At 41.9% G+C, this 17,791-nt stretch overlaps 1 long non-coding RNA gene across 1 annotated transcript in view; it reads left to right on the top strand.

Annotated features, from left to right (window-relative positions):
* Positions 1–452: 452 nt before the first annotated feature.
* LOC144994264 (uncharacterized) overlaps positions 453–17,791 on the top strand; it is an 83,556-nt gene continuing 66,217 nt past the window's right edge. The window contains exon 1 of the long non-coding RNA XR_013657717.1: positions 453–498. This is a non-coding gene — a long non-coding RNA (uncharacterized LOC144994264). The remainder of the gene's footprint in view (positions 499–17,791) is intronic.

Below are 17,791 nucleotides of genomic sequence, written 5' to 3' on the forward strand. Positions count from 1 at the left end.
CGGGGCGCGCACCCCGAGTTGACGGGTGCGTGTCTTGTGGGGCGCGCACCCCGAGTTGACGGGTGCGTGTCTTGCGGGGCGCGCACCCCGAGTTGACGGGTGCGTGTCTTGCGGGGCGCGCACCCCGAGTTGACGGGTGCGTGTCTTGCGGGGCGCGCACCCCGAGTTTGACGGTCGCGTGCCCAGAGGGGTACGCGTCCCGAGTTGACGGGTGCGTGTCTTGTGGGGCGCGCACCCCGAGTTTGACGGTCGCGTGCCCAGAGGGGTACGCGTCCCGAGTTTCTGTGGTGTGTCTTGTGTAGTGCCTTAAGTTTGTGTGGTGCATCTTGTACGCGTCCTGAGTTTCTGTAATGCGTTTTGTGTGGCCTGTTAGCTTTGTGTGGTGTCCTGTGTTTGTGTGCTTCGTCTTCTGAGGCCATCTGAGTTTGTGTGGTGTGCTGTGAGAGCCACCCTTTTTTTTTTTTTTTTTTTTTTTTTTTTTTTTTTTTTTTTTTTTTTGTGTGTGCTCCACTTAGGGTAAAAACTTCTTTTTGAAGAAGTTTTATCTTGGGTAGGGGGGTGTTACAGCTGGGGCTGTATTTGATTTTGTTTTGTTTGTTTGTTCTGTGTTTTGTGTGTTATATTTGTATCAGAGTGGGACTTCTGTGTTTTTTGTGGATCTTTGTTTGTATGTCTGTGATTATTTTCAGGTGTGCTGGCAAGGGTGTGGCCTCCATTTGGACAAGCTGGTGGAGGCAGCCTTTAAAAGCCACCACTTGGACCTCCAGCCGGTGAGAAGGGTGCCTTGCAGCAAAAGCCTCCACTGCAGCTTGGCCCTCTTCTCCATTTTGTTTTGTTCTCCATTTTGTTTATGTCTTCTCCACTTGTTTTAGTTTGTGTTGCACTTTGTAGTTTGTAGTTTTGTCTGTGCCCACTCTGTTTAGTCCTTTGGTTTATGATTTTGTTTAAGTGAAGCTGTAGGGGTGAACCGCCATTTTGTTTAGTACATGTTTTCTCCTGGTTTTGTTAGGTTAGGGAGGTTAGCGTTCTGTCTTTTATTTCCCTTTTCTTTTGTTGCAGGTAAGATTACATGTTGCAGGTAGTTGGGGTTTTGTTTGTTGTTTTGGCCTGGGTTCACCCTGAAGCCTTTTAGTTTCACTTTTAGTTATTGTTGGATTGTTTGTTTATATGTAAATAAATTTGGTTATTTTATGGAGACATTCGTTTGGTGTTTTGTGTTGCAGTCAACTTGGTAGCAAAACCATTACTTTTTATGTTATGCCCCCCCTGGCACCCCTAGACCCACAAGGGGGCGTAACAATTGTTTTTTATTCATTCAAAATGCAATTAAATCAATATTTTATATTTTTTCTTTTCCTTTTTCTTTTTTTTTTATCTCTTATATCCTTTTTTATAATCAATGTTTGAACTTCTTTTCCTTTCTATTGTCATGGTTTCAGTTTGTTGTCTTGTTTTTCGCTTTAGTTCTTGTTCTGTCTTGTTTGGTTCTGTTTCCTGTTTTATTTTGAAAGGTTTCCTGTCTTGTCATGTTTCTTGAGTTTTACTTCCTTTGGTCCCCATCTGCCCTAATCGTGTTCACCTGTGTCTTGTCTGCCCTGTCTGTATATAAGTCTTGTCTCTGCCTTCCTCCTGTGCTGGTCCATTAACTTCTGCTCATGTTGATCACGTCTTCTTGTCTGGCGTCCATGTCCCTTGCCATGCCACAGTAAGTTTTTGTTTTTAGTTTTGTCATCCTGCTCTGCAGCGCTTTTTGTTAGTTAAATAAACCCACTTGCCCTGAACCCGTTTGCCTCCCGTCTCTGCGCCTGGGTCCTACCTGCTCTCGAGCCTCCCCCCCACACGACATCTATACATCCAATGAAATTAAACTACAAATCAACAAACACAACTGATAACAAATGTCTCTAAAAAATGATGTGTATATTTGCAGAACCTTAAAAACACCAAACAAATAACAAATGCTTCCCAAATAAAGCACAAAAAATGGAACACAAAATGTAAAACCCAAGTTAGAAATTGCAATTTGATAAAGATACTTTTTCAGCAGCTTTTCAAAATCAATCACCAATTCTACTCTTCTGTGGATGAAACAAAGAACTCCAGAACAATGAAGCCATTTCTCTAAGTCTCTCTCACCTTCAGTTTTAAACAAGGTCTGTGAAAATCCACCATACATTGGTCACATGAACTCAGAGACCTGCTAAAAGTGCACAATTGTAAAAGCTCTTTTATATAGACAACTGTTTGTTTGCTTAGAGCTCTAAATATAAAAAAAAAATGCTTTTCTATCACCTAGACACAGATGGAGAACCATATCAACTGGATTAATAACAGGGTGGCATGTTTAGACAACATGAAGCTGTCCATCACATTTTTGACCTAAACATGTAAACACATCCTTGGCTCTGCGGTTAGGAAATGGTATTTGGGAATCTCTTTATACCAGGAGTCAGCCTGGCCATTGGAACATCGCCACAGTGCCCATCCAGACTGGGACAGCAACGGGGTCCACTTCAGAGCCGTGAGCTGCTGTGTTTAACTCCAGCTGTCCCAGCAAGGTAGACAACTGCAGCAACATCCACTGACCAAGCTGACAAGCCCTGGCAGAAAAGATCCCCACAAGAAAAACACTGGCTCAGGCAGGCTGGTCAAAAAAAAATAGTTTTGCCATTGTCTTGCAGCTCGCAGATCAAGTGGTTTAGTTTTCCAGTAATGTCAGTCAAGAATGCAAGTTCAGATTCACAATGTTCATATTCACCATATTCAACAGACATCTCCTCCAATAGCACCTTAAAAATCCTGTGCTGTTTTGCTTTGCAGCTGAGGTTGTTTACGATTTTCAGAATAAGAGTCATTATATGTCCAGAGCCAATCACTTCTGCACATAAGGCCTGCTGGTGAATGACGCAGCAGTAATGCAGACATTTTGGAAAGTCTGGGTCAGCTTTACAGTGAGTGATGAAACCTGTTTGTCTATTGATCATAGCAGGAGTCCCATCTGCAGTCACTGCTACCAGCTTTTCTAATTGTACCTTTTTCTGCACAAAAACTCCTTCACCGTGTTATACATTTCAACTCCTCTTGTAGTTGTCTGTTAGGGCAGATGTGTCAGGAGTTCTTCTCTTGTGGAAACCAAAAGCTATGCTGTACTGTTGCCGTCCACAGACTCATCACACTGGACGTTAACCACCTGCACTTTGCAAGATCCCGGTCCAGCTAATTGGCCAAGTTATCAGACATAGCTGACACTCATCTAGACATTGTAGTGGAAATTGAATGAGTTCTATTGTTCTCATCCTTAGGGACAGTGATAGCAATTATCATCATTGCTTGAATTTTTTTCATGCTATATGCAAAAGTCTTTGTCCCTTAAGGCAACAGATTACAGCCCCCCCCCCCCCCCCCCCCCCAGGCTGCTGTCGTATTAACAATAGCTTGGAGCTCCAGAATGGACAAGAAAAAACGACGAGAATGGCTCGAGCAGGGCGTTGCTCACGGGGCGGTCGCTCGTGCCAGGCGGTCGCACGTGCTCGGGCCCGCTAAATGCTACTTGTAGCTTTAATTATTATTATTATTCTTTTTCTTCCGACGGAAGAGTCGCCTTTTTGAGGCCTTTAACATACCCCAAAACTCACCAAATTTTGTATACACATCAGGAGTCGCGAAAAATTTCATATTTTATAGGAGAACGGCATAGGTAAACAAAAATGGCTCGATAGCGCCACCTGCAAAATTTGTTTTCGCGAGCACCTCCATATGCTTTATAGTACAAACCTGATTTTAACAGGGCATGTTCATCGGATAGAAACCTACAAAAAAGTCTCTTGGGACCAAGCTGTCAGTCGCACAGGAAGTCTGATATTTTGATGACAATATGTCATTTTTGCTGTATTTTGGTCATTCGCAGGCCTCGCTCTAGAACGAACTCCTCCTAGAGATTTGAGAGTAATGACTCCAAACTTTGGTTTTGTAAACTAGACACATGTCCGATGTTAAATTGCAAAGCTTTTAAGTTTTTATGGATGTTTGTGACCATGGCGGCGCGTCAAAATTGGAGGTCGTTTCGAAAACACGCCATGAAAAGAAAAATGGCCATTACTCAGCCATGCATAATCCAATCTGATCCAAAATTGATGTGCATGATTGTAGTCTGACTCTGAACACATCTGCAGTGAAAAAATCTGGAAAAAGTGTAGCGCCACCTGCTGGCAAGAGGAAATGACATGTTTTACTTGGAGCATCACTACTCCGAGTAGGATGAGCCGACACACCTGAAAATGACGTCCACCTGTTGAAAAGCCATTGAAGTTTACTCTGACAAAAAACCATAACTTTCAATGCGGGGGTGTGGTCGTGACAGAGCGGCAAAGTTGGGCATCTCGCTATGCACACAAAAGTTGCTCTCACGTGCACATTCCTTGTCCAATCTCACTGAAATTCAATGGATATGATGAAGCTTCTATTCTGAACCCATGGATATGACAATCTTGGACGAGCTCTATAGCGCCACCTAGTTATTGCATTGGGCACATTCTGCCCTGTATTTTCTCTTTGCTTTGTCCGATGTGCATGAAATTAAAACTGGAGATACTCAGAAGGGTCCTCTCTCATCATGTAAAGTTTCATGGGTGTACACCTGACGGTGCCTGCGTAACAGGAAGTGGTCGATTATGTGCACCCAAATAATAGAAATTTATTATAAATCAGCCGTTTGTCTCAGGAAGCTGAGATTTCAGAATTAGATGCCTTTAATAACCTCCAGCTTTGATATGTAACACTATAGGGTCTACGAGAAACTTCATCACTTGATTTTTTTAATGAAATTTTGGACTGAACAAAGATTTTTAGCATAAATTCTGTTTAGGTTATCAGCACCAAGAATTCAACTTTCATAGGCATTTATGTGCTACTGCTTCCTAAAAAAATTCAGAATGATTGAAGTTACAGGTGACATCTTAGAGAGCATTACATCCAAAAAGGTCCGAAAACGTCTTTTTAGGCAAAACTACAAACACCTATTTTTTTTCATAACTTAATCATCATATATCAACACCATTTATTTTTTTAAATGTAGGGATCTGTGTTTGCTGCCTTCCATATTTTTTTCAGAAGTCCAGGTGAAACAGATGATTTTAAAAAAATCCTGATTCATCCCAAAACCTGTGCTTTTTCCGTCTGGACTCCAAACAAGTGTGTTTTAAAATTACTTATGCTTCAAATATCCACACCAAGTTTCACACGCATATAACTGAACATGTCTAAATGCTTCTTGAATATTCTTTACAGATATAAAATGAACTGGTCAACTGTAGGATGTCATTTCCTCTTACATGCTTAAGTCTTTTCCTCATGCTGCAGCCTGCTCCTCAATCATCCCTGTTGCTGGAGTCAAATTTCACCCCCCCCCCCCCCCCCCCACACACACACACACACACCAGCTGCCTGTTTATATGCTAACTAACCCAGAAGTGAGGTGACAAGAGTTTAGACACAAGAGGGAGGGCAGACTGCTTTTTCATTTGTTTTGTATGTCTTTCATAGATTTTTATGAATAATCATTGCTTTTCTAGTCATGTAAAATGCAATTAACCTAATATTTTATCTTTTTTTTTTACAAACAAAACATATGAATGTGCTCCAAAACAAAACCCAACTCTCAGTACAGTTCTACAGATGTAACATAAGACTTAGACAGTAAATGTCTCTTTTATCCTTTTTTAATCAATGCTGCAACTTCTTTTCCTTAATATAAATCCAATGAAATTAAACTACAAAACCAAAAAACACAACGTATAGCAAATTTCTCTAAATAAATTATGTGTATATACAATATGTAGCACTTTTAAACAAAATAATAACAAATCCTTCCAATACAAGCACAGAAAAATGGAACACAAAATTTAAAACCCAAATTTGAAATGGCAATTTTAAAAAGATAATTTTTTCAGCCTGCTAAAAGTGCACAATTGTAAAAGCTCTTTTATATAGACAACTGTTTGGTTGCTTAGAGCTCTAAATATAAAAACAATGCCTTTATGGACGTGGCACGGATGGCACGGATGTTCAGCAGGGTAAACCCCAGGAAAGCGGCGGGACCTGATGGAGTTCCCGGAAAGGTTCTGCGGGCCTGCGCCGATCAACTCTCCCAGGTCTTCACAAAAATCTTCAACCTGTCGCTAGCTCAGGCTTTCATCCCTGCTTGCCTGAAGTCATCCACTATCATCCCGATACCCAAAAAGTCCTCATCCACAGCCTTCCTCACGGACTTCCGCCCAGTTGCACTCACTGCTGTCATCACAAAGTGTCTGGAGCGGCTGCTCCTGGGACACATCAAAGACTCCCTCCCTCCAATCTTCGTCCCCCACCAGTTTGCTTACAAAGCAAACAGATCAACGGATGATGCCATTTCCATCACCCTCCACACTGCGCTGAGCCACCTGGAACACAGAGACACCTACGCCAGGATGCTCTTTGTGGACTATAGCTCAGCCTTTAACACAATCATTCCTGACATTCTGGTCAACAAACTGTCTGAACTAGGACTCCACCCACTCACCTGCTCGTGGATCAAGGACTTCCTGACAAACAGACCACAGACAGTCAAACTTGACCCCCACCTCTCCTCCACCCGGACGCTGAGCACAGGCTCCACACAGGGATGTGTGCTGAGTCCTCTGCTGTATACACTGTACACAGCAGACTGCAGACCAGCCCACACCAGCAACACCGTGGTGAAGTTTGCAGACGACACTACTGTGGTGGGGCTGATCTCTGGGGACGACGAGACGGCCTACAGAGACGAAGTCCTGAAACTCTCAAGGTGGTGTCAGGCTAATAACCTCATCCTGAACACCACCAAGACCAAGGAGATCATCCTGGACTTCAGAAAAAACAGAACAGATCCACCCCCACTCTACATCGATGGAAACTGTGTGGAGAGGGTCCACAGCTTCACCCTCCTGGGCACCACCATCTCTGCTGACCTCACATGGTCTAACAACACCATGACTGTCATCAGGAAGGCCTCACAGTGTGGTTTTCCCACTGCACTGAAGCAGAACGGCAGAGTCTCCAGAGAGTGGTAAAGACAGCGCAGAGGATCATCGGCTGCCCCCTCCCCTCACTGAAGGACATTTACCAGTCTCGCTGCCTCAGCAGAGTGACTAGCATCACCACTAACTCCACCCATTCTGTTTTCCCTCTGTTTGAACTGCTGCCCTCTGGAAGGAGGTACAGGTCCATCAGAACCAGGACAAACAGACTAAGAAACAGCTTTTTTCCACAGGCAATTATCATACGGAATGCACATACGTCCACCAACCACACCTCACTCTAATTTTACTACAATGCGTGCAATATCCTGACTGTCTAACCGGGTCACTGTGCAATAACTTGATATTTATTAAGCTGTGCTCACAGCAACTCATGTAATTCCATTCTATTTTATTCACAAATATTTAATATTTAACAGTTTCTGTCCATATTGTTCATTTTTTGTTAAGAGTTGTAAATACAGTATTTCTTTTTCTATTCTATTTTTATTTTTATTTTATGTAACTCCTTCACTCCAAGGCTGCTGCAATTTCATTGTATCCCCATGTACAATGACAATAAACGATTCTGATTCTGATTATATCACTTAGACACAGATGGAGAACCATATCAACTGGATTGGTAACAGCAACAACCACCGACCAAGCCGGCAAGCCCTGGCAGAAAAGATCCCCACAAGAAACACTGCAGGCTGTTCCATAAAAAATATAGTTTTACCATTGCCTTGCAGATCACAGTTGAAGTGGTTTAGTTTTCCTAAAAAAATTCAGAATGATTGAAGTTACAGGTGAACTTTTAGACAACATTTGATCCAAAAAGGTCCGAAAACGTCTTTTTAGGCAAAACTGCAAACACCTATTTTTTGCATAACTTATCTTTCAAATATCAGCACAAAAAAATTAAAAACGGTAGGGATCTGTGTTTGCTGCCTTCCATATTTTTTTCAGACTTAAAAGTGTAACAGATGATTTATAAAAAATCCTTTTTCATCCAAAAACCTGTGTTAAATCTGTCTAGACTTAGTATTAAAAACTCTCCAAGATGAATGTGCCTGACTCCACCTGCAGGTGGATCACAGACTTCCTGACGGACAGACAGCAGTATGTGAGGCTGGGGAAGCTCGTCTCAGATACTCGGACCACAAGCACCGGATCCCCCCAGGGCTGTGTCCTTTCACCCCTGTTACTCTCCCTGTACACAAACAGCTGCACAGCTGGTCACCTGTCTGTCAAACTCCTGAAGTTTGCTGACGACACCACACTCATCGGCCTCATCTCTGACGGAGATGAGTCGGCCTACAGGAGTGAAATAGCCAGGCTGGTGTCATAGTGCAGCGCTAACAACCTGGAGCTTAATGCTCTGAAGACAGTGGAGATGACAGTGGACTTCAGGAAGGCCCCAGCCCCCCTCCCCCCTGTCATCCTCTGTGACTCCCCGGTGACCTCTGTGGAGTCCTTCTGCTTCCTGGGAACCATCATCAGCCAGGACCTCAAGTGGGAGCAGAACATCAGCTCCATCACTAAGAAGGTCCAGCAGAGGATGTACTTCCTGAGGCAGCTGAAGAAGTTTCACCTCCCTGAAAAGATGCTGGTAGACTTTTATACCGCCATCATCGAATCCACCCTCACGTCCTCCATCACAGTCTGGTTCGCTGCAGCCACGGCCAGAGACAAGGCCAAGCTGCAACGCGTCATCCACTCAGCAGAGAAGGTGATCGGCTGCCACCTCCCGTCTCTCCAGGAGCTGCACATCTCCAGGACCTGGAGGCGGGCAGCCAGGATTGTAGCCGACCCACCTCATCCAGGACATAATCTCTTTCGGCCCCTCCCTTCTGGCAAGAGGCTCCGGTCCATCAGGACCAGGACCTCGCGCCACAAGAACAGCTTCTTCCCCACTGCAGTCAGCCTGCTGAACAGTACCCCAACTCCCCCAGGTGACCCCCCCTCCCCCCCCCCCCCCCCCCGCCCACCAAAGGACTGTCGGTGCCACTTACAGGCCCCACCATCCCAGCCCATCTGTGCTCCCACTTTAATTCACCTTACTCTACTGTATATAGTGTGTTGTTGTTGTTAACTTAATTTTTAACTTATTCTTAATTGCACTATACACCAAGTCAAATTCCTCGTTTTGTAAAGTGCGCTCTACTGAACCTGGCAATAAAACTTTTTCTGATTTCTGATTCTATTAATCATTGTTTTTTATTCATTCAAAATGCAATTAAATCAATATTTTATCTTTTTTCTTTTCCTTTTTCTTTTTTTTTATCTCTTATATCCTTTTTTATAATCAATGTTTGAACTTCTTTTCCTTTCTATTGTCATGGTTTCAGTTTGTTGTCTTTTTTTCGCTTTAGTTCTTGTTCTGTCTTGTTTGGTTCTGTTTCCTGTTTTATTTTGAAAGGTTTCCTGTCTTGTCATGTTTCTTGAGTTTTACTTCCTTTGGTCCCCATCTGCCCTAATCGTGTTCACCTGTGTCTTGTCTGCCCTGTCTGTATATAAGTCTTGTCTCTGCCTTCCTCCTGTGCTGGTCCATTAACTTCTGCTCATGTTGATCACGTCTTCTTGTCTGGCGTCCATGTCCCTTGCCATGCCACAGTAAGTTTTTGTTTTTAGTTTTGTCATCCTGCTCTGCAGCACTTTTTGTTAGTTAAATAAACCCACTTGCCCTGAACCCGTTTGCCACCCGTCTCTGCGCCTGGGTCCTACCTGCTCTCGAGCCTCCCCCCCACACGACATCTATACATCCAATGAAATTAAACTACAAATCAACAAACACAACTGATAACAAATGTCTCTAAAAAATGATGTGTATATTTGCAGAACCTTAAAAACACCAAACAAATAACAAATGCTTCCCAATTAAAGCACAAAAAATGGAACACAAAATGTAAAACCCAAGTTAGAAATTGCAATTTGAAAAAGATACTTTTTTCAGCAGCTTTTCAAAATCAATCACCAATTCTACTCTTCTGTGGATGAAACAAAGTACTCCAGAACAATGAAGCCATTTCTCTAAGTCTCTCTCACCTTCAGTTTTAAACAAGGTCTGTGAAAATCCACCATACATTGGTCACATGAACTCAGAGACCTGCTAAAAGTGCACAATTGTAAAAGCTCTTTTATATAGACAACTGTTTGTTTGCTTAGAGCTCTAAATATAAAAAAAATGCTTTTCTATCACCTAGACACAGATGGAGAACCATATCAACTGGATTAATAACAGGGTGGCATGTTTAGACAACATGAAGCTGTCCATCACATTTTTGACCTAAACATGTAAACACATCCTTGGCTCTGCGGTTAGGAAATGGTATTTGGGAATCTCTTTATACCAGGAGCCAGCCTGGCCATTGGAACATCGCCACAGTGCCCATCCAGACTGGGACAGCAACGGGGTCCACTTCAGAGCCGTGAGCTGCTGTGTTTAACTCCAGCTGTCCCAGCAAGGGAGACAACTGCAGCAACATCCACTGACCAAGCTGACAAGCCCTGGCAGAAAAGATCCCCACAAGAAAAACACTGGCTAAGGCAGGCTGGTCAAAAAAAAAATAGTTTTGCCATTGTCTTGCAGCTCGCAGATCAAGTGGTTTAGTTTTCCAGTAATGTCAGTCAAGAATGCAAGTTCAGATTCACAATGTTCATATTCACCATATTCAACAGACATCTCCTCCAATAGCACCTTAAAAATCCTGTGCTGTTTTGCTTTGCAGCTGAGGTTGTTTACGATTTTCAGAATAAGAGTCATTATATGTCCAGAGCCAATCACTTCTGCACATAAGGCCTGCTGGTGAATGACGCAACAGTAATGCAGACATTTTGGAAAGTCTGGGTCAGCTTTACAGTGAGTGATGAAACCTGTTTGTCTATTGATCATAGCAGGAGTCCCATCTGCAGTCACTGCTACCAGCTTTTCTAATTGTACCTTTTTCTGCACAAAAACTCCTTCACCGTGTTATACATTTCAACTCCTCTTGTAGTTGTCTGTTAGGGCAGATGTGTCAGGAGTTCTTCTCTTGTGGAAACCAAAAGCTATGCTGTACTGTTGCCGTCCACAGACTCATCACACTGGACGTTAACCACCTGCACTTTGCAAGATCCCGGTCCAGCTAATTGGCCAAGTTATCAGACATAGCTGACACTCATCTAGACATTGTAGTGGAAATTGAATGAGTTCTATTGTTCTCATCCTTAGGGACAGTGATAGCAATTATCATCATTGCTTGAATTTTTTTCATGCTATATGCAAAAGTCTTTGTCCCTTAAGGCAACAGATTACAGCCCCCCCCCCCCCCCCCCCCCCCCCCCCCCCCAGGCTGCTGTCGTATTAACAATAGCTTGGAGCTCCAGAATGGACAAGAAAAAACGACGAGAATGGCTCGAGCAGGGCGTTGCTCACGGGGCGGTCGCTCGTGCCGTGCGGTCGCACGTGCTCGGGCCCGCTAAATGCTACTTGTAGCTTTAATTATTATTATTATTATTATTCTACCGGAAGAGTCGCCTTTTTGAGGCCTTTAACATACCCCAAAACTCACCAAATTTGGCACACACATCAGGAGTCGCGAAAAATTTCGTATTTTATAGGAGATTGGCATGGGCGCACAAAAACGGCTCGATAGCGCCACCTACAGTGACTTTTGTCCCGACGCCCCGCATACGCTTTAACGTACAAGCTTGATTTTTACAGGGCATGTTCTTCAGATGGAGACCTACAAAAAAGTCTGTAAGGACCCACCTGTCACTCGCACAGGAAGTCTGATATATTGAGGTCAATATGTCATTTTTGCTTCATTTTGGACATTTGCAGGCCTCACTCTAGAGCGAACTCCTCCTAGAGATTTGTGAATAATGACTCCAAACTTTGGTTTTGTAAATTTAACACATGTCCGATGTTAAATTGCGAAGCTTTTACGTTTTTAAGGTTGTTTGTGACCGTGGCGGCGCGTCGAAAATGGAGGTCATTTTGAAAACACGCCATGAAAAGAAAAATGGCCATTACTCAGCCATGCAAAATCCAATATTATCCAAAGTTGATATGCATGATTGTAGTCTGACTTTGAACACATCTGCAGTGGAAGAATCTGGAATAGGTGTAGCGCCACCTGCTGGTAAAAGGAAATGACATGTTTTACTTGGAGCATCACTGCTCCAAGTAGGATGAGCCGACACACCTCAAAATGATGTCCACCTGTTGAAAAGCCATTGATGTTTACTCTGATAAAAAGCCATAACTTTCAATGCGGGGGTGTGGTCGTGACAGAGCGGCGAAGTTGGGCGTCTCGCCATGCACACAAAAGTTGCTCTCACGTGCACATTCCTTGTCCAATCTCACTGAAATTCAATAGAGGTGATGAGGCTTCCATTCTGAACCCATGGATATGACAATCTTGGACGAGCTCCATAGCGCCACCTAGATATTGACAAATACATTTTATGTCACATTCTGACCTATCTTTTCTCTGTGCTTTGTCCGACATTCATAAAATTACAACAGGAGATACTCATAAGGGTCTTCTCTCATCGTCTAAAGTTTCATGGGTGTACACCTGACGGTGCCTGCGCAAGCCACCACCAAACAGGAAGTGGTTGATTGCGTTGCAGTCAGATAATTAAAAATTCATAAAAAATCAGCCGTTTTTCTGACGAGGCTGAGATTTCAGAATGAGAGGCCTCTTACATATCTCCAACTTAGATACACAGCACTTGCATGGGTGAACAAAAAACGGCTCAATAGCGCCACCTACCATGTTTGTTTTTGAGAGCCCCGCCATGTTCTTTAACATACAAGCTTGATATTTACAGGACATGTTCATCAGATGGAAACCTACAAAAAAGTCTCTTGGGACCAAGCTGTCAGTCGCACAGGAAGTCTGCTATATTGATGTCAATATGTCAGTTTTGCTCTATTTTGGTCCTTTGCAGGCCTCGTTCTAGAACGAACTCCTCCTAGAGATTTTTGAACAATGACTCCAAACTTTGGTTTTGTAAACTAAACACATGTCCGATCTTAAATTGCGAAGCTTTTAAGTTTTTACGGTTGTTTGTGACCGTGGCGGCGCGTCAAAATTTGAGGTCGTTTCGAAATCACGCCATGAAAAGAAAAATGGCCATTACTCAGCCATAAATAATCTAATCTGATCCAAATTTGTTGTGCATGATTGTAGTCTGACTTTGAACACATCTGCAGTGGAAAAATCCGAAACAGGTGTAGCGCCACCTGTTGGCAACAGGAAATGACATGTTTTACTTGGAGCATCACTGCTCCAAGTAGGATGAGCAAACACACCTCAAAATGACGTCCACCTGTTGAAAAACCATTGAAGTTTACTCTGATGAAAAACAAATCTTTCAACGCGGGGGTGTGGTCGTGACAGAGCGGCGAAGTTGGGTATCTCGCCGTGCACAAATGTTGCTCTCACGTTCACATTCTTTGTCTGATCTCACTGAAATTAAATAGATTTGATGAAACTTCCATTCTGAACCCATGGATATGACAATTTTGGACGAGCTATATATGTTCATAAATGATCATGAAGCATGATCATATAATCAAGCTTCATAGGAAATCAGCCGTTTGTCTCAGGAAGCTGAGATTTCAGAATTAGATGCGTCTTACAAAGCTCCACGTTTGAAAAGCAGCACTATACGTACGAGAAACATTTAACCACCTTAATCACCCTATTGTGCTGAAAGCAAATTTTTGGACATTTTGACTCAAGCAAATATTTTTATCATAACATCTGTTTAGTTTATCAGCACCAAAATAAAAAATATTTACATTTATAAAATGAACTGGTCAACTCTAGGATTTTATTTATTCAATCTTACATCCTCAAGCTTTTCATCAGTCTCCCCTGCTGCAGGAGTGGAGTTAGCCCCCCCCCCCCCCCCCCCCCCCCCCGGCTGTGTGCTCACATGTAAATTAGCCAGGAGTGGCAGACAGAAAGTAGAACAGTTAGAAAGCCTAGTTCAACACTAAAATACAGCAATTTCCTTTGTTTTGTTTGTCTTTTATACATCCTTAGCACTAATCATTGCTTTTTTATTCATCCAAAATACAATTAACTTTATATTTTATCTTTTTTTTTTTTTTACAAACAAAATATATGAATGTGCTCCAAAACAAAACCCAGTCTCAGTACACTCCTACAGATGTAACATCAGACAGTAAATGTCTCTTTTATGCTTTTTTAATCAATGCTGCAACTTCTTTTCATTTCCTTTCAATACATCCAAAGAAATTAAACTACAACGACAACAAACACAACATATAGCAAATGTCTCTAAGAAGATTGTGTATATACATTATGTACCACCTTTAAACACCAAATAAATAACAAATCTTTCTAATACAATCACAAAAAATGGAACACAAAATGTAAAACCCAAATTAGAAATTGCAATTTTAAAAAGATACATTTTTCAGCAGCTTTTCAAAATCAATCACATATTTTACTCTTCTGTGGATGAAACAAAGAAGTCCAGAGCAATGTAGCCACTTCTCCAAAGTCTCTGTCACCTTCAGTTTTACACAAAGTCTGTGAAAATCCACCATACATTGGTCACATGTATTCAGAGACCTGCTAAAAGTCCACAATTGTAAAAGCTCTTATATAGACAACTGTTTGTTTGCTTGGAGCTCTAAATATAAAAAAATGCTTTTCTATCACCTAGACACAGATGGAGAACCATATCAACTGGATTAGTAACAGGGAAACATGTTTAGGTTTAAACTTACATCAATAGACAACATGAAGCTGTTCATCACATTTTTGACCTAAACATGTAAACACATCCTTGGCTCTGCGGTTAGGAAATGGTACTTGGGAATCTCTTCATACCAGGAGCCAGCCTGAACATTGGAACATCACCACAGTGCCCATCCAGACTGGGACAGCAACGGGGTCCACTTCACAGCCGTGAGGCTGCTGTGTTTAACTCCAGCTGTCCCAGCAAGGGAGACAACTGCAGCAACATCCACTGACCAAGCTGGCAAGCCCTGGCAGAAAAGATCCCCACAAGAAAAACACTGGCTCAGGCAGGCTGGTCAATAAAAAAATATAGTTTTACCAATGTCTTGCAGCTCGCAGATCAAGTGGTTTAGTTTTCCAGTAATGTCAGTCAAGAATACAAGTTCAGATTCACCATATTCAGCAGATATCTCCACCAATAGCACCTTAAAAATCCTGTTCTGTTTTGCTTTGCAGCTGAGGTTTTTTATGATTTTCACAATAGGAGTCAATATATGTCCAGAGCCAATCACTTCTGCACATAAGGCCTACTGGTGAAAGAAGCAGCAGTAATGCAGACATTTTGGAAAGTCTTGGTCAGCTTTACAGTGAGTGATGAAACATGTTTGTCGGTCAATCATAGCAGGAGCCCCGTCTGCAGGTATGGCTACCAGCTTTTCTAATGGTACCTTTTTCTGCACAAAAACTCCTTCACCGTGTTATACATTTCAACTCCTCTTGTAGTTGTCTGTTAGGGCAGATGTGTCAGGAATTCTTCTCTTGTGGAAACCAAAAGCTATGCTGAACTGTTGCCGTCCACAGACTCATCACACTGGACGTTAAACCACCTGCACTTTGTAAGATCCCGGTCCAGCTAATTGGCCAAGTTATCAGACATAGCTGACACTCATCTAGACATTGTAGTGGAAATTGAATGAGTTCTATTGTTCTCATTCTTAGGAACAGTGATAGCAATTATCATCATTGCTTGTTTCTTAATCTGATAAAAACCTTCTTCTACTTGATGAGAAAATGAGCAGGTCTAAACGAGGCTTAGATTTAAGAATTTTTTTCATGCTATATGCAAAAGTCTTTGTCCTTTAAGGCAACAGATTATAGTCCCCCCCCCCCCCCCACAAGCTGCTGTCATATTAACATTAGCTTGGAGCTCCAGAATGGACAAGAAAAAACGACGAGAATGGCTCGAGCAGGGCGTTGCTCACGGGGCGGTCGCTCGTGCCAGGCGGTGGCACGTGCTCGGGCCCGCTAAATGCTACTTGTAGCTTTAATTATCATTATTATTATTATTATTATTATTATTATTATTATTATTTTTAATTATTATTAAAAATGTAATAGTTCATAATACTATGTTTATTAAACAGTATTTTAGTCTCAAAAATCTATCTATCTATCTATCTATCTATCTATCTATCTATCTATCTATCTATCTATCTATCTATCTATCTATCTATCTATCTATCTATCTATCTATCTATCTATCTATCTATCTATCTATCTATCTATCTATCTATCTATCTATCTATCTATCTATCTATCTATATCTGTGGGCAACCCTGAATTAGACCCATGATTCCACAAAATCGCTAGTCAAGTGCCTGTTTCTTCTAAATGGTAGTGATTCCAAGTAGTAGTGATGGGATGATGATGCCTCAAGCCATTACCCAAACTGTATTGACACAGTGTTGCTCCATCTTTAGTGACCCCTGCAGTAATTCTGCAATCATTGCAGATAAGTAAAATTGGCAAAAAAAATACAAATAAAAAAGCTGTTAAAGCCCCACTTTGATGATAATTAGGATGTAGGGATTTTAATGTGTTGTTGTAACATTTTTCTCATGATGAATGACATGTATAAAGACAAAAAAGGCATATAGAGCTAGCCTAAAATTAGGAATGATTTATAGTTTTCCAGTTATAAACACTGCTGCATGTTTTTAATGCAACTAATTTAATGCCCGTCTTCATATTCTATATCTTTCCAATGTATTTACTAAGATGTATTGATTAATAGTGTCAAAAGGCTTTTTCAGATCAATGAACACTCCTACTGTGAACTCCTTATTATCAGCGGCATTTATAATTTCTTCAGTTAATTGCGTAATCGCCTCAGATGCTGATCTATTTTTCCTGAAACCAAATTGATCATTGTAGTTTAGTTTTTCCAGCCTTGAGAGTAATACTTTTTTGAGTATTTTTGAAAATTGGCAGAGTAAACACTTCTCTGTAATTTGTTAGTTGATGTTTGTCCCCTGATTTGTTTAATAGAATTACTTTTTCATTTTCTGTGGAAATGTTCCTGTTTGAAATGATAAATTGCCAATATAGACTAGAAGGGTCAACGATGAAATCAATTACCTTTTTCACCACCATAATATTATTCTGTTACAGTCACTTGTGACTGTTGTGTCACATGAACAGGCAGACGGCTGGATCCAAATGCAGCAATCGGCGGGCAGACGGCAGGCAAACAGAGTCAGATGCAGGGTAAGGAAACAGAAGATCAGGTCCCAATACAACACTCGGCAAAGAAGGCAGAGTGGCACAAACAATACCTCGCACTGAGCTTGACTCAGTGCAGTGCTTAAGTACCCTGTGGTTAATTGAATGAATGAAAGTCAGGTGTGCGGTATCCGGGAAATGTGCGCTGGGGGGTTGCTGGGAGTTGTATTGTGGCTAGAACTCTGGGGACTTCCCGCTTCCGCTAGTGATTTCACCACTCGAAACATCCTAGAGTTACACCAGCTACCAGTTTGTGGCCACCAATGCTTTTGGTGAGGTCTGAACAGGAGAGGAAAAAAGGATACAAAAAATAAAACTAACCAGTCCTGCTAGCTGGTATCCTTCCCTTTTGCTGTCTGTTTTTTTTTACATTTTGCAAACAAGGTTGGAAGTTACAGGTATTGGGAAAACGCAAGTGCTTCTAATGTGGCTAACACTTCTAACGTGGCTAACGTGTAGCGTGTTACAAACAAGTTCTAGAGTTACTGT

This window comes from Oryzias latipes, chromosome 8, assembly GCF_053564925.1.
Source record: "Oryzias latipes strain Hd-rR chromosome 8, Olatipes_Hd-rR_3.1".
NCBI lineage: Eukaryota > Metazoa > Chordata > Actinopteri > Beloniformes > Adrianichthyidae > Oryzias > Oryzias latipes.